This window comes from Canis lupus, chromosome 4 (assembly GCF_003254725.2).
Source record: "Canis lupus dingo isolate Sandy chromosome 4, ASM325472v2, whole genome shotgun sequence".
In the NCBI taxonomy this organism is placed as follows: domain Eukaryota; kingdom Metazoa; phylum Chordata; class Mammalia; order Carnivora; family Canidae; genus Canis; species Canis lupus.
In genome coordinates, this window is record NC_064246.1 from 18633868 (window position 1) to 18660093 (window position 26226).

At 37.8% G+C, this 26226-nt stretch overlaps 1 protein-coding gene and 1 pseudogene across 7 annotated transcripts in view; one reads left to right on the forward strand and one right to left on the reverse strand.

Annotated features, from left to right (window-relative positions):
• The window catches only part of CTNNA3 (catenin alpha 3), a 1671697-nt gene that overhangs the window by 909771 nt on the left and 735700 nt on the right, over positions 1 to 26226 (reverse strand). The window lies entirely within an intron of this gene.
• LOC112651865 (60S ribosomal protein L19-like) lies at positions 25047 to 25632 on the forward strand (annotated as a pseudogene).

Here is a 26226-nt window from a genome sequence, read left to right on the forward strand (position 1 = left end):
TGCTCTTAGGGAAGCAAGGAGGAAATATTTTTAAGAAAATAAATCCAGCTTTCCTATAGCAAGCCCCATGAGCATTCTTAGTTACTGACTCTTTGAACTCAGTGTACAACCACTTCTTTTTATTCTATATCCTCTATTCTTGCCTTGATTTAGAAAAACAGGAGGTTCCAACCTGAGCTAAGTAATTTTAGATCTTACTAAAAATGCAAGAAAATTGATTCTATTTTTTTGCATCCAAATCTAGCCCAGAGATTAAGAAAGTTTGTTTATAATCCAGATCTCTAGGGATTTATAATATTTTTTTTTTTTTAAGTTTCAGAGCTTAAATGGTTGAAGTTGCTAAGGTACCAGTGTTTTGAATAATTTCCCCACTATAGAAGTGATTAGTTTTCACAGTGGGTAAAGAAAATGTATCTTAAGAAATCCTTGGCAATTCTTACTGGGCAGGTAAAGTTTTCAAAGGTCAGGAAAGGAAAAGTGGAAGCTTGGATAAATTAAATGAAGAAAGCACTGCCATTCACTAGGCCCACTGTCCCTTCGTTTCATTCTTCCCCTTTCTGTGAAGGTGCATTTTGGATTCAGTATCAAATCAAATCTGCCACATTCTGCCTTGTGTACTTGCTGAAGTCTTTTGTTCCTTAAACCTGGGATAAATTTGTTAAATTGTTTAGAGTACAATGGAGTTACAAATCTTGCTCATAGCAGCCTCAACCCCTCTATTGAAACAAGGTATCACACTCATAAAAATGTATAAAACTGAACAGTGCATACAATTTCACAAGCTTCCCAGTAATTCAAAACATTTGTAAATTCTATTTTTTCCCTGCACACTGCCAGGACTCCCAACAAATTAAATTCTCATTCAGCTGCTCTGCTAGAAAGCAAAACAAAACAAGACTGGGCATGAACCAAAGTGTCTTCCTTTTATTACTTTTTCTTACTCTTTATTTTGATGTTCTAAATGGAGCTGCCCTTTGTTTAGCCATTATGGTTTTACTGGATTCTAGGAGCAACCATGATTAAGGTTGTTACATCACAGCATCCTCCCACAATTAACCATACCTTTCATAACCCAGCCAGCCCTACAGTCACTGCAGGGAACAATTCCCTGCATCCCAGTGGGCCACAAAGTGGAGGTTCTTTCTTAATCTGTGCAGTGACTACAGCACGTGAGCTTTGGTGAGGCACTTGATGCCAAAATTCTTCACGATGGAGCCCTCTAAGAATGTATTCCTCTGCCTGACTCTGATTTTGCAAAGAGATTCCAGGAAGATAAATAACAAAAGAGATGTTGCTTTATAGACTCAACTAAAGTGACATTTATATCTTCTTAAATAGCATTAATATTAATGGTAGAATTAACCACTTTTGAGCAATAACTGTCAAATGTTTTGGAGACTGTATCATTTCATCGTTTCAGCGGTTCTGTGATGGAGGTAGATGTTATAAGCATTCTTTACGTAAGTTCAACAGAAGAAGGTGAGTCCCCGAAGCACACAGTCACATGTTGTAGATTCTATAATTTGAACCCAATGCTCTCTGGCTCCAAAGCTTTGCACTCTTAACTGTGTAGTGACTTCTTAATCATGATATTAATATGTTGATATGACGTGAATCCCAAACCGAACATTCCCTACCATGAACCATGAACTTTCCTGGGTCACTAATGAAGAATTTACAACTTCATTTATATAAAACCAAGCAAATATTAGGAATCGCAGTATCCATCTTAAGACTTCTAAGCCAGAGATCCTATACTGTCAACACGTACTAGAAATAAGAATAAAATCCCATCATAATGTTAATACACCACTACATGAAACCAGAGCTTATGGATCACATAAATCAAATTAGGGCTCCCTATTCAATCATTCAAGCACCAATTCTTTTCAAGAAATCTTACCATACATGACTGTTTTTAGCATTTTTCTGAGATCTTTGGGATATACAGGAATGGATATAGCTCCTGTCTTACAAGTGATCTAATAGAAAAGACAAATGTCCAAGAGAAGTTTAATGATGCCAGTCAGCAATGCCCATGCTAGCGTAATGACACAAATAATAGATGAAATGGGAATAGAGCTGAAAGAAAGCAATTGCTTTTGGGTTCTTAGACCAGAAATACTTCTGGGATAGATAGAGGTAGATGAAAATCATCATGCAGAGGTAGACCTGAGCAAGGTAGGTGGAGCTGAGAATTCAAGTTGTCCATGTTGGAAATACATAGTGATAAGCCTAGGAATGTAGCCTGGAGTCAAACTGTAAAGGCTTATATGACACCCATTGAGAAATTTAGACCACATTTATAACTAGTGGAGATGGGCAGTTGAAGATATTGCAGCAAGGAATTAATATGATGAAAGCACTGTTACAAGATTACTCTGGCAGCAGTGTTTAGGATATACTGAAGTTGCCAGAGACTAAAGCCTGGAAGACTAGTTTGGAGACACCTGCAAGCAATGAAATATGAGGTGAAGCTCAGAGAAAAGAAATGAAAATAATCAAGTGACAGTGTGGCAAAGTGTGCTCTGTGCTTACCAGGTCCTCTTCCATCCTCTTTTTCCCAAAGCACTTTCCCCAGTGAGCTCTAAACTATGAGGAGTGAAAATCAAGTGGTAAAAATTGGAGAGGGTAACAAAACATGAGAGTCTCTTAACTCTGGGAAACAAACAAAGGGTAATAGAAAGGGATGTGGGCAGAGGGATGGGGTAACTGGGATGGGATGAACACTGGGTGTTATACTATATATTAGTAAATCAAACTTCAATAAAATAAGATAAAATAAAAAAAATAAAATAAGATAAAATAAAATAAGATAATAAAAATAAAATAAAATAAAATAAAATAAAATAAAATAAAATAAAATAAAATAAATAAAATAAACTATGAGTTGGAAGCAGAATAAGTATTAGCTCAGGAAGTCTCTCTCTTTTCCCTGCTGTAGGGACCTTGAAGCTACATGTTGGGACAATAGCTTCACAAGATGGTAGCAGAGCATCTAAGTCTCTTCTTGAAGAAAATGTCCTAGAAAGCCATGGAAAAGACAACAGATTTTGCATAAGTAAGACCTATATATGTTAAGCTACTGATGTTTTAGGGATCATTATTCAAACAGAGTCTCATCTCTTCTTACTAATACAAAGATGACTGTGTCAGAATTGATAGCTGTGCTCAGGGACTTTGAGGATTCTGGTCTTGGAAGCAAACCTAAAAGTAGATAGGGGCCAGAATTTGCCAGTGACTTAATAATGGCATTAACACTTTACATTTGAAGATTTTCTTATAAAATATCATCTCACCTTCAAATAGTGAAAGACTGACTTCTTCCTTGCTGATTTGAATGCCTTTTATTTCTTCATGTAGTCGGGTTCCTAAGACTAGGACTTTCAGTACTATGTCAAATGACAGTGGTGTTAGTGGACATTGCTATCTTGTTGTTGATCATAGAGGAAAATCTTTGTTTTTCCTCAATGAAGATGATATTAGCTGTGGGTTTTTTGTATATGGCCTTTATTATGAGGAAGTATGTTCCCTGTAACTGTACTTTGAGGGTTTTTATCATGAATGGATATACTTGGTTAAATGCTTTTTCTGCCTCTATTGAAAGGAACATATGGTTCTCATCCTTTCTTTTACTAATGTGGTATATCACCTTGATTTATTTGTGAATATTTAACTCCACCTTGCCATCCAGGAGTAAATCCCACTTGATCATGAATGATTCTTTTACTGTACTCTTGGATTTGATTTGCTAGAATTTTGTTTAGAATTTTTGCATCTATGTTCATCAGAAATATTGGCCTGTAGTTCTCTTTTTTAGTGGAGTCTTTATCTGGTTTTAGGATCTGGATAATGCTGGCCTCATAGGATGAATTTGGGAGCTTTCCTTCCTTTTCTGTTTTTTTCAAATAGTTTGAGAAGAATAGGTATTAATTCTTCTTTAAATGTCTAGTAGAAGGAGGAGGGGCAAGATGGCAGAAAAGCAGGGTCCCCAAATCACCTGTCTCCACCAAATTACCTAGATAACCTTCAAATCATCCTGAAAATCTACGAATTCGGCCTGAGATTTAAAGAGAGAACAGCTGGAATGCTACAGTGAGAAGAGTTCGAGCTTCTATCATGGCAGGAAGACGGGGAAAAAGAAATAAAGAAACAAAAGGCCTCCAAGGGGGAGGGGCCCCGCGAGGAGCCGGGCTGAGGCCGGGGCGAGTGTCCCCAGGACAGGAGAGCCCCGTCCCGGAGGAGCAGGAGCTGCACCAACCTTCCCGGGAGGAAAGGGGCTCCCAAGGAGTTGGAGCAGGACCCAAAAGGGCGAGGATGCCCTCGGGTTCTCTGGGACACCTGTGCCCCGGGAGATGCGCCGAGCTCCCTAAGGGCTGCAGCGCGCACGGCAGGACCCGGAGCAGCTCGGAGGGGCTCGGGCGGCGGCTCTGCGGAGGGGGCTGCACGGCTCCAGGAGCAGCTCGGAGGGGCTCGGGCGGAGGAAGAGGCTCCGTGCGGAGGGGGCTGCGCGGTTCCAGGAGCAGCTGGCGCGGGGGGGGGGGGGGGGGGGGGCTCGGGCGGCGGCTCCATGGAGGGGGCTGCGTGGCCCGGGAGTGCGAATCCAACAGCGCAGACCCCGGAGCACCGGGCGCCGGGACACAACCCAGGATCCGGCCTCCCCCCAGGACAGGCAGAGGCCGGAGGGCCCAGGACAGCAAGGACGCTCCTGACCCGAGCTGAGCAGATCAGCGGCCCCGCCCGGAGCCTCCAGGCCCTGCAGACGGAGAGCTCCGGAGCTACTGCGGGGCTGACTCCAGGGCTGCAGAGCTGGCCCCACCACTAGGGCTGCTGCTCCTGGGGCCTCACGGGGTAAACAACCACCACTGAGCCCTGCACCAGGCAGGGGGCACAGCAGCTCCCCCAAGTGCTAACACCTGAAAATCAGCACAACAGGCCCCTCCCCCAGAAGACCAGCTAGACGGACAAGTTCCAGGGGAAGCCAAGGGACTTAAAGTACACAGAATCAGAAGATACTCCCCAGTGGTTCTTTTGTTTTGTTTTGTTTTGTTTTGCTTTTTGATTTGTTTCCTTCCCCCACCCCCCTTTTTTCTTTCTTTCTTTTTCTTTCTCTTTTTCTTCTTTTTTTTTTTGTTTTTTTTTCTTCCTTTTTTTTTTCTCTTTCTCTTTTCTTTCCTTCTTTCTCTCCTCTCTTTTTCTCTTTTTCCCAATACAACTTGCTTTTGGCCACTCTGCACTGAGCAAAATGACTAGAAGGAAAACCTCACCTCAAAAGAAAGAATCAGAAACAGTCCTCTCTCCCACAGAGTTACAAAATCTGGATTACAATTCAATGTCAGAAAGCCAATTCAGAAGCACTATTATACAGCTACTGGTGGCTCTAGGAAAAAGCATAAAGGACTCAAGAGACTTCATGACTGCAGAATTTAGAGCTAATCAGGCAGAAATTAAAAATCAATTGAATGAGATGCAATCCAAACTAGAAGTCCTAACGACGAGGGTTAACGAGGTGGAAGAACGACTGAGTGACATAGAAGACAAGTTGATAGCAAAGAGGGAAACTGAGGAAAAAAGAGACAAACAATTAAAAGACCATGAAGATAGATTAAGGGAAAAAATGACAGCCTGAGGAAGAAAAACCTACGTTTAATTGGTGTTCCCGAGGGTGCCGAAAGGGCCAGAGGGCCAGAATATGTATTTGAACAAATTCTAGCTGAAAACTTTCCTAATCTGGGAAGGGAAACAGGCATTCAGATCCAGGAAATAGAGAGATCCCCCCCTAAAATCAATAAAAACCGTTCAACACCTCGACATTTAATAGTGAAGCTTGCAAATTCCAAAGATAAAGAGAAGATCCTTAAAGCAGCAAGAGATAAGAAATCCCTGACTTTTATGGGGAGGAGTATTAGGGTAACAGCAGACCTCTCCACAGAGACCTGGCAGGCCAGAAAGGGCTGGCAGGATATATTCAGGGTCCTAAATGAGAAGAACATGCAACCAAGAATAATTTATCCAGCAAGGCTCTCATTCAAAATGGAAGGAGAGATAAAGAGCTTCCAAGACAGGCAGCAACTGAAAGAATATGTGACCTCCAAACCAGCTCTGCAAGAAATTTTAAGGGGGACTCTTAAAATTCCCCTTTAAGAAGAAGTTCAGTGGAACAGTCCACAAAAACAAGGACTGAATAGATATCATGATGACACTAAACTCATATCTCTCAATAGTAACTCTGAATGTGAACGGGCTTAATGACCCCATCAAAAGGCGCAGGGTTTCAGACTGGATAAAAAAGCAGGACCCATCTATTTGCTGTCTACAAGAGACTCATTTTAGACAGAAGGACACCTACAGCCTGAAAATAAAAGGTTGGAGAACCATTTACCATTCGAATGGTCCTCAAAAGAAAGCAGGGGTAGCCATCCTTATATCAGATAAACTAAAATTTACCCCAAAGACTGTAGTGAGAGATGAAGAGGGACACTATATCATACTTAAAGGATCTATTCAACAAGAGGACTTAACAATCCTCAATATATATGCCCCGAATGTGGGAGCTGCCAAATATATAAATCAATTATTAAACAAAGTGAAGAAATACTTAGATAATAATACACTTATACTTGGTGACTTCAATCTAGCTCTTTCTATACTCGATAGGTCTTCTAAGCACAACATCTCCAAAGAAACGAGAGCTTTAAATGATACACTGGACCAGATGGATTTCACAGATATCTACAGAACTTTACATACAAACTCAACTGAATACACATTCTTCTCAAGTGCACATGGAACTTTCTCCAGAATAGACCACATATTGGGTCACAAATCGGGTCTGAACCAATACCAAAAGATTGGGATCATCCCCTGCATATTCTCAGACCATAATGCCTTGAAATTAGAACTAAATCACAACAAGAAGTTTGGAAGGACCTCAAACACGTGGAGGTTAAGGACCATCCTGCTAAAAGATGAAAGGGTCAACCAGGAAATTAAGGAAGAATTAAAAAGATTCATGGAAACTAATGAGAATGAAGATACAACCGTTCAAAATCTTTGGGATGCAGCAAAAGCAGTCCTAAGGGGGAAATACATCGCAATACAAACAAGCATCCATTCAAAAACTGGAAAGAACTCAAATACAAAAGCTAACCTTACACATAAAGGAGCTAGAGAAAAAACAGCAAATAGATCCTACACCCAAGAGAAGGGAGTTAATAAAGATTCGAGCAGAACTCAACGAAATCGAGACCAGAAGAACTGTGGAAAAGATCAACAAAACCAGGGATTGGTTCTTTGAAAGAATTAATAAGATAGATAAACCATTAGCCAGGCTTATTAAAAAGAAGAGAGAGAAGACTCAAATTAATAAAATCATGAATGAGAAAGGAGAGATCACTACCAACACCAAGGAAATACAAACGATTTTAAAAACATATTATGAACAGCTATACGCCAATAAATTAGGCAATCTAGAAGAAATGGACGCATTCCTGGAAAGCCACAAACTATCAAAACTGGAACAGGAAGAAATAGAAAACCTGAACAGGCCAATAACCCGGGAGGAAATTGAAGCAGTGTTCAAAAACCTCCCAAGACACAAGAGTCCAGGGCCAGATGGCTTCCCAGGGGAATTTTATCAAACGTTTAAAGAAGAAACCATACCTATTCTCCTAAAGCTGTTTGGAAAGATAGAAAGAGATGGAGTACTTCCAAATTCGTTCTATGAGGCCAGCATCACCTTAATTCCAAAACCAGACAAAGACCCCACCAAAAAGGAGAATTACAGACCAATATCCCTGATGAACATGGATGCAAAAATTCTCAACAAGATACTGGCAATAGGATACAACAGTACATTAAGAAAATTATTCACCATGACCAAGTAGGATTTATCCCCGGGACACAAGGCTGGTTCAACACCCGTAAAACAATCAATGTGATTCATCCATATCAGCAAGAGAAAAACCAAGAACCATATGATCCCCTCATTAGATGCAGATAAAGCATTTGACAAAATACAGCATCCATTTCTGATCAAAACTCTTCAGAGTGTAGGGATAGAGGGAACATTCCTCAACATCTTAAAAGCCATCTATGAAAAGCCCACAGCAAATATCATTCTCAATGGGGAAGCACTGGGAGCCTTTCCCCTAAGATCAGGAACAAGACAGGGATGTCCACTCTCACCACTGCTATTCAACGTAGTACTGGAAGTCCTAGCCTCAGCAATCAGACAACAAAAAGACATTAAAGGCATTCAAATTGGCAAAGAAGAAGTCAAACTCTCCCTCTTCGCCGATGACATGATACTCTACATAGAAAACCCAAAAGTCTCCACCCCAAGATTGCTAGAACTCATACAGCAATTCAGTAGCGTGGCAGGATACAAAATCAATGCCCAGAAATCAATGGCATTTCTATACACTAACAATGAGACTGAAGAAAGAGAAATTAAGGAGTCAATCCCATTTACAATTGCACCCAAAAGCATAAGATACCTAGGAATAAACCTAACCAAAGAGGTAAAGGATCTATACCCTCAAAACTATAGAACACTTCTGAAAGAAATTGAGGAAGACACAAAGAGATGGAAAAATATTCCATGCTCATGGATTGGCAGAATTAGTATTGTGAAAATGTCAATGTTACCCAGGGCAATATACACGTTTAATGCAATCCCTATCAAAATACCATAGACTTTCTTCAGAGAGTTAGAACAAATTATTTTAAGATTTGTGTGGAATCAGAAAAGACCCCGAATAGCCAGGGGAATTTTAAAAAAGAAAACCATATCTGGGGGCATCACAATGCCAGATTTCGGGTTGTACTACAAAGCTGTGGTCATCAAGACGGTGTGGTACTGGCACAAAAACAGACACATAGATCAGTGGAACAGAATAGAGAACCCAGAAGTGGACCCTGAACTTTATGGTCAACTAATATTTGATAAAGGAGGAAAGACTATCCATTGGAAGAAAGACAGTCTCTTCAATAAATGGGGCTGGGAAAATTGGACACCCACATGCAGAAGAATGAAACTAGACCACTCTTTCACCATATACAAAGATAAACTCAAAATGGATGAAAGATCTAAATGTGAAACAACAAGATTCCATCAAAATCCTAGAGCAGAACACAGGCAACACCCTTTTTGAACTCGGCCACAGTAACTTCTTGCAAGATACATCCACGAAGGCAAAAGAAACAAAAGCAAAAATGAACTATTGGGACTTCATCAAGATAAGAAGCTTTTGCACAGCAAAGGATACAGTCCACAAAACTAAAAGACAACCTACAGAATGGGAGAAGATATTTGCAAATGACATATCAGATAAAGGGCTAGTTTCCAAGATCTATAAAGAACTTATTAAACTCAACACCAAAGAAACAAACAATCCAATCATGAAATGGGCAAAAGACATGAAGAGAAATCTCACAGAGGAAGACATAGACATGGCCAACATGCACATGAGAAAATGCTCTGCATCACTTGCCATCAGGGAAATACAAATCAAAACCACAATGAGATACCACCTCACACCAGTGAGAATGGGGCAAATTAAAAAGGCAGGAAACAATAAATGTTGGAGAGGATGCAGAGAAAAGGGAACCCTCTTACACTGTTGGTGGGAATGTGAACTGGTGCAGCCACTCTGGAAAACTGTGTGGAGGTTCCTCAAAGAGTTAAAAATATACCTGCCATACGACCCAGCAATTGCACTGTTGGGGATTTACCCCAAAGATATAAATGCAATGAAACGCCGGGACACCTGCACCCCGATGTTTATAGCAGCAATGGCCACGATAGCCAAACTGTGGAAGGAGCCTCGGTGTCCAACGAAAGATGAATGGATAAAGAAGATGTGGTTTATGTATACAATGGAATATTACTCAGCTATTAGAAATGACAAATACCCACCATTTGCTTCAACGTGGATGGAACTGGAGGGAATTATGCTGAGTGAAGTAAGTCAGTCGGAGAAGGACAAACATTATATGTTCTCATTCATTTGGGGAATATAAATAATAGTGAAAGGGAATATAAGGGAAGGGAGAAGAAATGTGTGGGAAATATCAGAAAGGGAGACAGAACGTAAAGACTGCTAACTCTGGGAAACGAACTAGGGGTGGTAGAAGGGGAGGAGGGCAGGGGGTGGGAGTGAATGGGTGACGGGCACTGGGGGTTATTCTGTATGTTAGTAAATTGAACACCAATAAAAAATAAATTAAAAAAAAAGAAACTAAATAAAATAAAATAAAATAAAATAAAATAAAATAAAATAAAATAAATATCTAGTAGAATTCCCTTGTGAAGCCATCTGGCCCTGGACTTTTGTTTATTGGAGACTTTTTCTTACTGATTCAATTTCTTTGCTAGTTATCAGTCTGTTTAAGCTTTCTATTTCTTCCTGTTTCAGCTTTGGTACTTTATATGTTTCTAGGAATTTATCCATTTCTCCCATGTTGTCCAATTTGTTGGCATATCATTTTTCATAATATTCTCTTATAATTGTCTTTCTGTAATGTTGATTATTTTTTGTCTTTTATTATTTGAGTCATTTTTTGTTTCTTTTTGATAAGTCTGGCTAGGGGTTTATCAATTTTGTTAATTTTTTCAAAAAACCAGCTCCTAGTTTCATTGATGTGTTCTCTTGTTTTTTTAGTTTCTACATCATTTATTTTTGCTCTAATCTTTATTATTTCCCTTCTTCTGCTAGCTTTAGGCTTCATTTGTTTTTTTTTTTTTTTTCTAGCTACTTTAGGTGTAAGGTTAGGTTGTGTATTTGAGATTTATCTTACTTCTTGAGGTAGGCCTGTATCGTTGCATGTTTCCTTCTTACGACCACTTTTGCTATATATCAAAGGCTTTGGATTGTCATTTTTTTCATTTTCATCTGTTTCCATGTATTCAATGAAACCACTAGTCAATTCATTATAATGACTCTGTTTCTATACCCATGGATATTTCTACTCTTAGAGTCTCTAAAAAAAAAAAGTAAACAGGGTTAAAATGACCCACAAGACAGTTTACACTAACTCAGTTCCAATTTACTCAAGATCATATGCTGGTGTCCACATATGCCGCCAAGTATTCTGAGTTACATGGTCTTCCACTGTAGGGAATGCAGAGTATTGGCATACAAAATGTAGAATTAATTATATACATTTTTTTTTCCCAGAGAGAAGACACCTGGAAGGCCCTAGCAGGATTAAGAGAATAATCTGTGATAATAAGAATAGAATAAAACTAAATAACCCACATGGAAACTAAATCTATGATCTTGGATATATTAGGACTGAGCTTTAACCAGTAGAACTAATTATGAGAACAATAACCAGATAAGGTATGATTAAAAACTTTCATCTGAAAACTACACCTTGAACCATACCTTTATTTTAGATAAGATCTAAATCTGGCCTGAAATAGTTCTGAAAGCCCTGACAAATGACCTTCTTAGAGTTGTGGACAAGTGCCAAATGCCCATACTGATTCTATGCTACATTAGGTCACTGGCATTTTCCAACAGGACACCTACGGATTCTCTACATAGGACACGGATATGAAAATGCCCTATACATATCAAAATATTTAACAGCAACATGCCACTTTGGATGGCATTTTAAATTGGCTTCTTAGGGTTTTTTTGTGGGGAATAATCAAGGGGTGGAGACATCATTATACTAATCCTGATGAGCCAAACCCAAAATGTACCTCATGTGGTCATGGAAACTATTTGTTTTAATTCAAAATTAATTAAGTTTGAGTTAGAGCAGAAAGGGAGTGGTCTCATAGCTTTAATTGCAGGCATTCAATACAACACAAAGACTGGCATCCTGGTGCTTTAGCCTTGAATTTCTGCCATCAAAACCATTAGTCAATTCAGAGACAGAGCTTGAACACTTGACTGCCTACACTCAGCTCCATCTGTTATGTGCACTATTGCCAATACATAGTCCAGTGTGCCAATGGCACCATTCATCAATGGTTCTTATGAAGCATGCAGGATGCCCATCTACTTCCACCAAAGCAACATGGTGTCATCTTTCCTGCTGGAATAATAATCTATCTAAAAGCAACAACATGAATTTATACTTACTTATTCCTTTCTTATTTTAAGAAATAGAATATATGACCTTAGCACAAACGACTTGGGGGTTTGGGCAAAGCAAGAATAATAAAATATTAAAGCAAAGAACAAATGGGTCAAATGTATACTGAGAAAAAGAAAACTATCAAGAGGAAAAACAAAAATGAAAGATCAAAAGCATAGAAAAATAGGTTCTAAATAAGTGTTTTTAGATTATTTTAGTTATAATCTAACTGATTTAGACCATTTGGTCTCATGATTGGTGTAAGAGATAAAATTATTAATCTAAACAAGTGTTCATTAACACATTAGAAATACCTGGGGAGCTTTTAAAAATCACAAATGTGTAGGTACCACATAGCCTCCAGACCACTTAAATCAAAATCTCTGGAATGGGGACCAGGTACCAGGATTTTTTAAAGTGCTCCTGGGGAGTCCAGTGAACAGCCCCCTATTTGGGAACTACTGACTTAACAAAAGAAGGAGATATCAGTTCCTGAGCCACTGCTGTTTCTACTACAACTAATTCACTGTGCTGCAAAAAAAGAAATAAGTATCCCTAAATTTATGTATGAGGAAAATGACTTAAAAAGATTGAAAAGTTCATCTAATATCACACAGCTCATAAGAAGTAGAGCAGGGGCTCAGAGCCAGGACCCAACACTGACCGACATTTCGACTAAGATACACTGAGGCCTCTGGGTGGGATCACTGAGGGACCACTGGGTGGGGGATGGAGATGACCCTCTGGGATGTGGAGAGCTCTCATAATGAATGTTGCTTTATACTCATTTGCATAGTGACTTCCACCATTTAGAAATTTCTTTGAGTTATGCGCCAAGGTCATCAAAATACAGGGTTCCCAAATACAATGCAATGGCTACTATAATAATCAGTGTTGTCATTATTACAGATACCAACTGTGAACCTATTACATGGAAAACTCTGTTTTAGTTGCTTTAAATGCATGTCTTTGACTCTATTACATCCTGCAGGGTAGATATCAAAATACCCATTTAGCAGTTGATGAGAGTGAGGTTTATAAAAGTTAAAAAACTTTCCCAAAGTCACATAATCAATAAATGGCAGAGCCACAATATGAACTGGCTGTATGCTTCTTTAACCTTCATACTATGTTGCCCAAAGGAACTAAATATTTTAACATAATTATTCTCAATTATTAGTAGTTTTATCTTCAACTAATAAAATCATAAGATATGAGACAGGTGAACTGAAGACATAAGGGTGGTGGGAGATGTGGTTTTAAAATATGCCCACCAATTATTTGATATTTCTCCCTTCAAGAAAACTTGATTTTCCTTTCTTTGAAAGTGAGCTGAACTTAGTGACTTTCTTCCAATGAATAGAATATGGAAAAAATGATGGTGTATGACTTCCAAGACTCAGTGATAAAAGGCATCACTCACTCTGGGAAGCCAGCTGCCTTATCAAAAGGCCTCCTGCCAAGAACCATATGAGTGAGCCATCTTGGAAGCAGATATTCCAGCCCCAGTCAAGCCTTCACATAACTCTAGCCTCCATCAACAGCTTGACTGAAGCCTCCTGAGAGATCCTGAGCCAGAAACACCCAGCTAAGCTACTCCCCAACACCTGACTCACAGAAACTGTGAGATAATAAATGTGTATTATTTTAAGCCACTAGGTTTAGCAGCTGTTATACAGTAATAGATAACTCACATAGAAAAAAATAAGGAAGACAACTGGTAAATGGTCCAGATTATGGGGCTCAATGATGCATAAGAGTAAATAATCTTGAGCACCCGAGATACCAGGAGGGCACTGCATAATTACATAAGGACTTGGGAAGGGGTTGGGATTTAAAAAAAAAAAAAAAAAAAAAGGCAAGGAGGGCATATCATAAACTGTTCACAATAACTCTTTTTCAAAGGAAGGAAAAAGCTACTGGTTTGAGGATGAATTCATTTCCCCAGGTTATTACAGAAGTTGACAGCACTCCATATGACATACTAAAAGGCATGCAAGCACCTACAGCAATAATGCATCATGCAAAGTCAAGTAAAGTCCTATCGCTGTTTTACATAGTTTAATAAGACAGGTCATGATGCTGTGATGTTATTAATGTGGACTGCATTATTCTCAGGCTAATAATTGCATATCATAAATCTTTACCTATTTACCTTAAGGCAAAATGTTATTTACATTATTACATCTTGATTAAAAAAAAACTACTACAAAGAGATACAGATGTTTGAGGTTCAATTTTTCAATTTTCCTTGTTCAAGTTTTCAGAAAGTCCAGATCCTATCCTCAAGCCCCCTCTGAATTCCATATACTGTGTCCTAGAGAGTCTGTTAGGGAAACACTGGGAGATAATAGGATGTACTGATTTTGTTCTTGCCAGTAAATCACCTCCCCAGGTAATTGTTCTTATAATAAAAATGCCAACTGGGTGGCAAATCTCTGCACCAAGAAAAAGTTGTATTTTACCCTCTTGTGCATTCAGTACAAATTTTAAAATCACAAGAAAGAGGAAAAATAAAATAAACTCCTGCTGAATAAAGGATAAAAGAAGCAGAAAAAGGAAATAATTTGGGGAGATGCTTTGTAATGCACCTCTGATGTCGCAGCTGATGCTATAAAGGGCAGATACTTTGTGCTTCCTTAAGAAAATGAATTGATCACACCAGTGACTGATAATCCAATCTGTTTGCCCAACTGGATAATATGACTTTCTTCACTTGATGATCATTTGTCACATCCCTGTTCAAAAAATGTATAGAAATGTCTATGGTAGGACTTCCCAAAGGTTAAAAGCAGAAAGAAGGAGCCCTTATTTTCTTTACTGCCCCTATATCCTCAGCCTCTAATCCTGTCTTGAACCAAGGAAGAGAAAGAAAAGGAATAGAAGTGGGTTAAAAAGTATAATTGGAAAGGAGGGGGGTGATAGAAATGAGTTAAAAAAAATTAAGCCACGAGTTTTGGAGAATATTCTCTAATAGTTTTTTCATCTCCCTGTGGCTGGGTTCCTTAACCTCCATTTATAAGATCAATAATTTCACTATGATATATCCTGTTGTGATCTCATCAAAGATGGACTGAAGAAGCTCTGGCTCAATGATCTGTGACTGAACATCAAATCAACCTTATGGCTGTTTGGTTTTGCAGTCAGGTATTTCACTGCATTCCTAAGTTCAGCTGTCATTTTGATCACACTCCTGACACTTGGACCCTTCTCTTCAATTCTGTGTTTTAGGCCCTCAGAAACAAGGTACTGCCTAACTCTGCCTACATTCTCATCTCCAATGACTATCAATAACTTTCCTCATCACCACCTGCTCATGGATTCTCCATCAACACATTAAACATCACTCTCAAAACCACCTGATTCACTTTCCTTCTTTGCCAACATCCTCAACAATCAACAGCCTTAACAAGTGCAAGCAGTCAGTAGCTAGATTTTACAAAAAGGCTAGGATTCATTGTAATAGCTTATCTTCTTCCACACTTGCATCCCATTTCCTTAATTCCAGATCATATCGTGTTTTAGACTGCCAATTCCACTGTAACATATTAGGTCATACCTTGAGATACATTTTCCTTAGCTAATGTGAAGAAATGAAATAAAATGCAAGGCTTTCCTTTCCCAGAATATAAACAGGTGGAAAGCTTTTTTTCTTCAGTCCATCAAACTTCAAATCCTGAGGCAGACTTGTTTATCTTTTTAAAAACTATACTGTTTTAAAAGAGAGACTTTGATTAATTGATTCACCAGTCCCAAACTAATGTTGAGTTGAAAATAGCAATGACATTTCTAAGGGCTGTACTACATTTTCTAATACCAGGTGATGGATATCTATGGAGTTTCATCAGAACAGGAGGGCTGTCACACCACTGGCTCTATTCTATATGCTCTACTGGCTTGCTAGTTAACAATTATGCAATGTATATTTGCTCACTCTCCATGCAAAAAGATCAAGATTGACACTTAAGAGCTCATCTTTAGGTGGGAAAGAAATCCTTAGGGGGTCAGGAAAATATAATTTAAAACAAAATTATATGGGGATGCCTGGATGGCTCAGTGGTTTAGCGTCTGCCTTCAGCCCAGGGCGTGGCCCTGGAGTCTCGGGATCGAGTCCCACGTCAGGCTCCCTGCATAGAGCCTGCTTCTCCCTCTGCCTATGTCTCTGCCTCTCTCTCCCTCTCTCTCTGTGTCTCTCATGAATAAATAAATAAAATCTTTAAAAAAATAAAAATAAATTAAAAAAAGTTCTAGTAGCTCAAAAAACTAAAATTAAAAAAATAAAACAAGATTATGTCTGAAAAATAACTGGTGTTCTTATTCTCTCTCAGTAGCAATGCCTTCTTTCTTTGTGTGACTCTGTTTCAAAATCAGTAGCCTGCTAACTAACCCCTTGTGCTAAAACAAAAGATCTAGCATTAGAGAAGAGGAAAACAAATTCAGTCTCATGATTACTTTTGATAAACCCTCATGTAATTTTTTTCTTACCCCAATACAAGAGTGGACATTGATTACAGAAAAACAATTCACATGCTCAAAGTTTGTCCTCTTCCAATACATCAGGGACCAAGGGCTAACAGTCCAAGCAGGTAGGTTTGGGAACTTGTATTACTATCATACCTGTCAGACTCAACATTTTGTCTGCAGCTTTTGTTCTTTCCAAATTCTCATAGCTCCTATTGACCAAATCCCTATTTATGAATTCAGTTAGACCTACTTTCAAAACAAACTTTGACTAAATCTACTACCATGCAGAGTCAGAAGAATAAATCCAAGGAGCAAGACCCAAGAGAGTCAATGCATCTGAGGTAGGGAAGTGCCTCATAAGTTTGAGAACAGAAAGGAAGCCTACTGTGGCTGAAGTTGGTGATCAGCGCAATATGAGATGTGTGATAAGCAGAATAACAGCCCTCTAAAAATTCTTACATCCTCTGGAATGTGTGAACATATGGCAAAGAGTATTTTGTAGATGTTATTAAAGTTATACACCTTGAGGGATGCCTGGGCAGCTTAGTGATTGAGCATCTGCCTTTGGCTCATGGCATGATCCCGGGATCCAGGATGAAGTCCCACATCGGGCCCCCTGCATGGAGCCTGCTTCTCTCTCTGCTTGGGTCTCTCCCTCTCTATGTGTGTCTCTCATGAATAAATAAATAAAATCTTTTTAAAAAGTTATACATCTTGAAATGGGGAAATTACCCTGGATAACACAGGTGGGCCAAATTCGATTACTCAAGTCCTTAAAAGTGGAAAACCTCTGTGGCTGTGGTCAAAGAGAGATGTGACTACACACATCTGAAAAAAGAGTAGAGAGATGGTAGCCTGAAAGGGATATATGCCCTGTTGCTGGTTCTGAGATATAGAGGTCCATGTACAAAAACTAAAGAGAGACACCAGAAGTTAAGAGTGGTTCCTGGGGGATAGAAATCAAGGAAATAGAGTCATTTGGTCCTACAACTCTGTGGACTTAAACTGTGCACCCCTAAGCAACAAAAAAGAACCTCAAAATGAATACAGTCCTCTTGATACCTTGATCTTAGTCTAGTGAGACCTATGTTGGACTTCTGACTCATGAGAGCCCTAAGATAATAAATATATGTTGTTATAAGCCCTATGTTTTAAGTACGTGTAGCTTGTAGTAATTTGTTACAGCAGCAATATATACCCAACACAAGATGAGGTAACTACTATACATGTGCCAAATCATGTAAGCTGTCCAAGCCATTTAGAGTCTGTTTTTCAAAAACAATGGGGAGTCTCTGATGAGTTTTAAGAAGGAAATTACTTTGTTAAAAAGTTACATGGAGGGGATCCCTGGGTGGCGCAGCAGTTTGGCGCCTGCCTTTGGCTCAGGGCGCGATCCTGGAGACCCGGGATCGAATCCCACGTCGGGCTCCCGGTGCATGGAGCCTGCTTCTCCCTCTGCCTATGTCTCTGCCTCTCTCTCTCTCTCTCTCTCTCTGTGACCATCATAAATAAATAAAAATTTTGAAAAAAAAAAAAAAAGTTACATGGAAGAGATGCCATGCTCCACATCATACGTCAGGGAAATGCAAACTACAACAATGAGATACCACTACACATCTTTTAGCATGACCAAAATCCAGAGCACAGACAACACCAAATGCTGGTGAAGATGTGGAGCAACAGGAATGTTCATTGCTGGAAGGAATACAAAATAGTACAGCCACTTCGGAAAACAATGTGTCTTACAAAATGAAACATACTCTCTCCATATGATATAATCCAGAAATCTTACTCCTTACCCAAAGGCAATGAAAACTTATTTCCATGGAAAAACTTGTACATGGATTTTGTAATAGTTTAATTCATAATTGCCAAAACTCAGAAGCAACCAAGATGTTCTTCAGTAGGTAAATGGATGAACTGTGGTGCATCCAGACAATGGAATATGATTATTATTTTTTAAGTAATCTTTGTGCCCAACATGGGTCTTTAGTTCACAACTCTGAGATCAAGAATCGCGCTCTACTGATTAAGTCAACCAGGCACCCCAGACAATGGAATATTAATGAGTGCTAAAAGGAAATGAGCTATCAGACATGGACAGACAAAGAGGAATATTGAATGCTTATTTTCTGGGATACCACAAATCAAGTGATCACAAAGCACCAAAAGTCCAGATAAGGGAAAAAGCATTAGTGCACATCACTTTACCTCTCTGATTTATGTTGATTCATGGCTTTGTACATTGTATAATAATCACTAAATTAAAATATCAAAATATAAACATTAAAATTAGTAACATTGCAAGATAATTATTTTAATAACAGAAATAATTGCAACTCCTTTACATTTTTTATTTAAAAGATGAGAATGCCTATTTAAGGAAAAGAGAAAAGAAGCCTTTAAGTACAATGGTAACTAAAATGGCAATTCAAGCAAGATAAAATTGTTTCTGAGGCACTGATCTTATAATTAGAGACAATGTCAAAATGCAATGTGTTCTCTTAGCTTTATTATTTTAATCTGTTTCTTGTTTCTCAACAAACTGAAGAAATAAACAGTGATTTTTAAAATTAATTATATAGTGCAATTTTCCTCCAGGAAAACCAATATAGCTTAATTTTCATTAACTATATTGTAAATCGCATTACTCTTTTGGAAAACATTCAAGGGTGCTTTTATTTATAAGCCAATAGATGAGAACTATAATGCATTTATATAATGCCTGGACACTTTCAAAGGGGGCTTCTTATTAAGTAGAATTCAACAATGATATTTTTAAATATCGTTATAATTTTTAAATGATAAAACCCAATATATCACTGAAGCTAGAAATAGTGACATCCTGGGTAAACTGCAGCATTTAGGATGCTAATTAGCTAACCATGACTGTATGTATAATGAAGATATTAAGCTTTCTCTAAGAACATTGCAACTTGAAATTCAAATAACTAATGCTATGGGATAATTGGGAAATATGATTAACTGATTTAAACACTACTGAAAATGCAGCACAATTCTCTTTCAAGAGGCAGAACAAATATGTTCTATAAAGAAATGGCAAAATCAGAATTAGCACGTAGTCAAGAAAGGAGGTGACTAAGAATACATGGGTACCATTTTGAGTAAATCACTTTAAAGCTAGTCACAGTGTGAATGAGGATAATTATATGGCTCTCAACTCCGCTCATGTTTTCTTTCTCATCTCTCTCTCTCTCTCTCTCTCTCAATTCCAAGTCCCCTCAACTGTCATGCTTAGTTGTTTCTTTGAGATGTCGAGATGTTACCATACATGGTACAGATGAATCTGCTCTTCTGTGATTTTTATAAATGATCTTAGCTCACACAGCAAAGCCATTAAGCTTAGGTTAGGAAAGGCCTGACCCTTGGGTGTTTCCATGCAGTTTTCTATTGTAGAAAAGCTTTACAAAGTTTTATAGGAAGATTTGAAAGGACATCAGAGAATAATTTGAAATTCAGAAGTAACCAAAATCATTCCTGATACTGATTGTGTGTCTACATAGGAGAGTAAGCAAACTATTTAACAAGTGGTTCCCAATTAGAAGGTATATTTTAATAGGAATAGCTACTTTGGACCCTCTAGGTTCTTTTAGATTGTTCCAAATAATTGCGTATAACCATGCTAACAACCAGGAGATCATCAATAAGATGAATTTAATGGAATTATTCTTTTTTTATTAAAATATTTTATTTATTTATTCATGAGAGACACACAGAGAGAGAAAGAGGGGAACAGAGACACAGGCAGAGGGAGAAGCAGGCTCCATGCAGGGAGCCTGATGTGGGACTCGATCATGGGACTCCAGAATCATGCCCTGAACCAATGGCAGGCACTAAACCGCTGAGCCACCCAGGGATCCCAATGAAATTATTCTGAAGCATGCTTTAATATGCAAACTTTCTAGAGGAGACGGCCAAGAGAATATTGTAGGCAGCAAAATTTCAAAGTAGAAAACCAAGTGAACAGAATTAGAAACAAGCACCATGGAAAATAAAAATCATAATCAATATGACTGACAGGAATTTATACTTGTAACTGCAACATAGCTACAGAGACTTGTACTTACTAGTCGCTAACCAGTGTGATGATGATAAAAGCAAAGAAGAGCAAGACCTCTGTGATAAGATTAGAGATGTTTACTCCATCCAAGAAAACAATGGAAAGAAAACTAGGAGAGATCTAATAAAATAGATCATTTCAGTACTGAATGAAATACTCTACAATTATTCTGCTGTATGACTATATACTAAGTTCTTCTGATTTGTTATAGGTATTGTCTAAAGAATCCTAGCCAATCAAAACTAAGGCTAAAGGGGCCCTCTGGCAGAGTCAGAAAGAAAAAAATGGTTGGTTTCTTGTAGTAGGAATGCTATCTTACTCGTCCTTATATTCTTTGCATCTAACACTATTGGCAAAGCAGTAGATGTTCCAAATATATATGTATGTGTGTGTTTACATATTTATATATAACACATTTATACATATATTTATATATACAAATATATTTTAATCTTCTGTATAAATGGCATCATCTACATTTTTTTTTACATTTTTAAAATTTAAATTCAATTTGCCAACATACAGTATAACATCCAGTGCTCATCCTATCAAGTGCCCTCCTTATTGCCCATGACTCAGTTACCCCAACCCCCACCCACTTCCTCTTCCGCAACTCTTTGTTTGTTTCCCAGAGTCAGGAGTCTCTCATAGTTTGACTTCCTCTCTAATTTTTCTCACTCAGTTCCCCTCCTTTCCTTTATAATCCCTTTCACTATTTCTTATATTCCATGTATAAGTGAAACCATATGAAGATTGCCCTTCTCTGATTGATTTATTTCACTCACCATAATATCCTCCAGTTATAACATAGAGAAAAAAAGTTATTGAATGTAACCTTAATTTATTTATAGAATGAAATATATATGAATAAAACAAAAATATTAATGAGGTACTTTATCCATGAGTTTACTAGATGCTGCCATATTATTCTCAAAACAATCTGAGAGGCAATTTATATGTGCAGAGATCATTAATAATTTGAAGTGTTATAAGTAAAGGAGTTTGAAAAGAACTTTGACTCACAAATACCAGAAACCATATTCTGTCTACTTTATTACTCTAAATTATCAAGATTATCCAGAACCCTGATTACTGTGTTCCTTTAAGTTATCATTTCCTATGTCTTATTTAATGAATGTTTATTCTATTTTACAAGTTGCACTCCCTTCACCTGTCCCCTCAAAAACAGATAAATATTACACAATGTCTAACTTAAGTTAAGCTTGTTTCCTCATAGATGAGATTTTTAAAGGGTCATTAAAAAGATACAAGAAGGGGTGCCTGGGTGGCACCAGTTAAGTAGCCTCCTATTGGTTTCGACTCAGGTCATGATCTTGGGGTCTTGAGGTTGAGCCCTGTATAGCAGGGAGTCTGCTTCTCCCTCTCCCTCTGTCCCTCCCCTAACTCATGCTTGCTCTCTCTCTTTCTCTGTCCCTCAAATAAATAAATCCAAAAAAGGAACACAAGTAAAAACATAAAAGCTTATAAAACAACAGCAACTTAATATAGCATAAACAAAAGATATTTATTATAACTAGAAAGTTAAAAAAGTAGATAATAAGAATAAAGCATTTAAATGTAGGATCCTACTTATGCAGTAACTGAAGAACTAGTTACTTTTATCTCCATATTTGTGTGGATTCAGATTTTAATTAAGACATTCAATATTATTTTTCTGATAATATGTTTCCGTTTTCTATCATTTTAGATTTTAATGCAGATTTTTTAAAGCATAATAATCTCAACAAAGAAAGGACAGGTATAGGATTCAGCAGTTTCTTCTTTTTATATATAATTGAAGCCAATTAACTGTGGCATCAAATTTTTTAAATCTATTTCCCTTGAAGCAGGTATTTTCAAATACTACATATATGCACAGTAGGCTTTTCATTTACAAGAAGATTATAAAAATGATCAGTGCTTTGGTAAATACTGAAAAAAATGAAGAAATTCACAATAAAATTAGAAGTACTCTATTGAGCATCCATATATCTATAGAACAATACCATCTGTGAGAGCTGTAGAGGGAAAAATGAAAGGAAAAGTGAATGAAATGATTCATTTAGAAGTAGGTATGCTAATGCATGGTTAGAACTAGATTCATCCTTCTTTGGGCTTAGAAGGGTCTAGAATTAAATGTGATATCCTCAGGGTGACCACTGGTTACTTTGGGTCTCAAAAGTCCAAAATCTCTGCTTCAACAATCACACTTTATTGTGTGAGACAGGATACAAGAGTTGTAGATCTTACTTATTATCAACCAGCCATGTCACTAGCCTCTTCTAAGACTTAGGCCCATCTGTCAAGCATTGGGTATCAACAGATACTCAGCCATGTCCTTAAAGAATATTCAAACATTTTTGTGAAGTAGTGACAAAATGTCACTAAAATATATAAGATTTATTAAGTGGGTAAAATGTTAATGACTAAAAGTTTCTTGTCTTTATATATGATTGACTCATTGTCTACCACCTCCCATTTTTTAAAAGATTTTATGTATTTGAGAGACAGTGAAAGAGTACGAGCAGTGGGGAGAGGCAGAGGGAGAAGGAGACTCTCTGCTGAGCAGGAAGCCTGATGTGAGCTCGATCCCAGGACACCGAGATCATTATAAGGGGCAAAGGTAGACACTTAACTGACTGAGTCACTCACCTCAACGACTAAATATTTCTTAACATAAAATGTTCTTTCATAAGTTTTCTTCAACTATATTACCTCCTTCTGTTTCTTTCTTTTTCTATATTCTGGGAGAGGTGGGCAGTATTATAGAGTCATTAACAGCATCAACCCTGGAGTCAGACTGCCTACGTGTGAATCCAGCCCTGCTCATTCACCACCTACAAACCCTGGTAAAGTCACTTAATCTCTTTATGTCTCAGTTTCCTCAATGATAAATGTCATTAGCACAAGTGCATTATAAGGAAGTCATGAGGATTAAGGAAGGCAATACATATAAAACACTAGAAGAGTGCCTACAATTACAGCCAGAGTCAAAACAAGCTTAGCACAAAATACTTATTTTTTTAAAAGATTTTATTTATTTATTCATGACAGATACAGAAAGAGGCAGAGACACAGGCAGTGGTAGAAGCAGGCTCTATGCCCGATGTGGGACTCTATGCAGGGATCCCAGGACTCCAGGATCACACCCTGAGCCAAAGGCAGACGATATACCACTGAGCCACTAGGCGTCCCACAAGATATTTATTTTAAAACCAAATGTAAATACTGCATGCTGCTCCACGAAGAGTGCCATGACTTTCAGATGCTTTGTAGAAAAAAATGAGGACTATTACTAAATATATTGTTTCAGGAAAAAGAGGCAAATTGTTTAAGCGTTTATAGTATGCTATCTTTTATCAATGAAAGGAGAAACAGTAACACACATATAGAGGTTTACCTATATATATTTTTAAAAGAAAGGGAAAATAACCAAAAACCAAATAAAAATGATGACATCCAAGAAAAAGGACAAAGTAGAAAAGCTAGAGTTCTTCAAATGTGCTTTACTTTGAGGTTTTGACTTTGAAACTCAAATAATGTTTTATATAATTATTAAACAAAGTTAAGTCATCCTAAAAAATAATCCATAAAAACAAAAAGAAAAATGAAACAAGGGAATATAACAAGTATGAATTGATCTCTTAACCATGAACAAATTATTTTTAAGTAGCATAAACTAAGAACTTAAGAAATCTTAAATTGTTTTTACTAATCACATTATAATAATATTACAGTGAGAGAGAGCATGAGCAGGGAAGAGAGGCAGAAGGAGAAGCAGGCTCCCCGCTTATCAGAGAACCCAATGTGGGGCTCCATTTCAGGATCTTGGAATCATGACCCAAGCCAAAGGCAGATGCTTAACTGACTGAGCCCCTAAAATTATTCTTAAATTATTGTATAAACAGTCATATGTATATATTCATATATGACTGTATATGAATATATGGAACATATGTATATGTATATGTTCCATATATGTCATATGGAACAAAGATTTTCAGTTTAGAAGAAAAGAGATAAGCATATTACATGAAAGAACTACAGAAAAAAAAAAACTCATAACCAGAGGTTTGAATTGGAAATACTGAACACTTGGGAAGATCAACATAAACATATAAAGTATCTCTCTTTAAAATCTTTCTACAGAAAAGGCCTAGAAACAGTAACCAATTAAGTAGCAATGAGTTTTCCCAGTGTCCACATTGTAACTATGAACACTGTTTCCCACAAAGATATCAAGATATTTAGAGACATGGCTATTTCCTAGTTTGGGCAGAAAATAGAAAAGAAGATCCTGGGACTGGTTGTCCTACCAAAAAGTGAGGAAGCACAAATGCCTACAGGGATCATTTCAAAAGAACTTGGTAACGAAACTGAAGAGATGTCTGTCTTTCCCTTCACTGGTATGGCCACAGTCAGATGCGTTCAGAAGAGGCTTGTCTTCCTCTGTGACAAAAAGAAGAGCTGGTTGGACTCCAATGAGACCAATAAAATCACCAATGCCAACTTCTATCAGGATGCATGTCTAGAAACTGATCAAAGATGGGCTGAGCATCTGGAAGTCTGTGACTGTCCATTCCTGGGCTCAGTGCCAGAAACTCTATGGCCTACCAGAAGGGCAGGCATATGGGCACTGGTAAGAGAAAAGGTACTGCCAGTGTTTGAATGCCTGAGAAGGTCACCTGCATGAGGAGGATAAGAATTCTGTACCTGCTGCTCAGAAGAGACTTGGACCTAAGAATATTTACCACTACACGCATCATAGGCTGTACCTGAAAGTGAAGGGAAATGTGTTCAAAAACAAATGGATTCTCATGGAACACATCTACTAGCTAAAGGAGGACAAGACTCACAAGAAGCTTCTGGATGACCAGGCTGAGGCCTGCAGAGCTAAGGTCAATGAAGCACGCTAACGCTGTGAAGAGTGGCTCCAGGCCAAGAAGGAAGAAATCATCAAGACTCTGTCCAAAGAAGAAGAGACCAAGAAATAAATCTCCCTCTCTTTTGTCTATACATAGTGGCTTCAGCAATTACCCAGATAAGTTATTCAATAAAACAAAGCATTATCTGCCTCAAAAAAAATGAAGAGATTTCTATAGGCAAAGATGAGATAAATTAGAGATCATAAAGAACAATAACTACATTGTATGGGAAAATTCTAATATAAGAAGAGCCATGAGATTATAATGATACATAAAAACAACTCAGTAATCATCTCTAGAGAATTTTAGAGAACTGACCTATTATTTGGAAAACTGATAATTAAAGTGGGAGAATCAGGCATTTTTTCTGCCTTTCCTGTATATGCCTCAAAATAAACACTTGATATAGTAAAGCTATTCTTTATAGATGAATTCCAACCTATAAATGAAAAAGGAATGATAGAATTAGAATCTCACTATTTTGTAACACCTTTTGAACTAAGAGATTTATGCTATAATCATCAGTAGCAGATAAACTATCAGATGAAAAATTGATAAGGAACTAAAATTATAATGGATGAATCAAGTCAATCACACATAGACCTATAGCTCAATCTTAACATTATAATAGAGATATTAGACATTGTGGGCTTCTTAGTGTGA